We start from the raw sequence: 1027 nt of genomic DNA on the forward strand, positions 1-1027 counted from the left end.
TCTTTTCTAAACTGCTTCTATCTACGAGTCTGTGTCCTGGATTTTGGATCCTAGATTGACTAATTATAACAGAAAGATAATGAGAAGTTTTAGTAGAGGGTCAGAGGATGAGTTAACTAATCCTGTGATATACATGTATGATAGTTGGTAAAAGCATAAAAAAATTTTAAAAAGTAATATGTGATGAACAAAACAAAAATATGTAGGAAAATGTTGTATGACCAACATTTACAACAAATGAGAAAAATGCAACTATGCAACCTATACAACTTAAAGCCTAGTTCATTGCACAAATACAAAAGAGAAAAAACAATGCAGAGTTGAACTAGTGCAACAACTAGAGCAAATCTAAGTCTTCCTGAAGCACCAAAACAAACATGATTAAATTGAAAGATTTAATCTTATAGTGCTGGGTTATTGTTGATGTTTGTCACTTATGTGTCTATTTCCGTTACTGTGGTGAAATGTGTCATTTGTTTTCTTTTCTTTTCCAAATCTTAAAGTTACTTTGATGAAGAATTATATGGTGATATGGCACGCAAACTGCGAGTATGCACAGAAGCATTTATGCTCAGTGCATCGTTCGTTGCGGTATTCTCTGAAATGCCAGAGGGCATACCAACAAAATATTCTGTGAATAAGTAGGAAGTCAATGAGTGTTACCGGAAGAACGTTATTATCCAACATGGCTGCACGTGCTGCCCTGGAGGTTGTTGTTGCTGTGAAAGAAATTATATGCTTATGGCTTTTAAAAACTCAAAGGCAGTGCAAGAGGAGATGGTCTGTTCATCCCTTACATGCAGAGAGACGTCTCGATGGGGAATATAACAGTATTGTGAGGCCGATGCGTGCTATAGACAAGGAAATGCACTTCAACTAATTCATTGCATTGAGCCATACATACAACATGGTAGGACCCACAGTAGCCCGGTCAGTTTGCAGGAGAGACTGGCTGTAACTTTGAGGATCCTTGCATCGTTGGCTGCAATTGCAGTCAGAAATGACCGGAATTTGTACTTCCAGACAC

The sequence above is a fragment of the Thunnus albacares genome, chromosome 15, assembly GCF_914725855.1.
Source record: "Thunnus albacares chromosome 15, fThuAlb1.1, whole genome shotgun sequence".
Classification (NCBI taxonomy): domain Eukaryota; kingdom Metazoa; phylum Chordata; class Actinopteri; order Scombriformes; family Scombridae; genus Thunnus; species Thunnus albacares.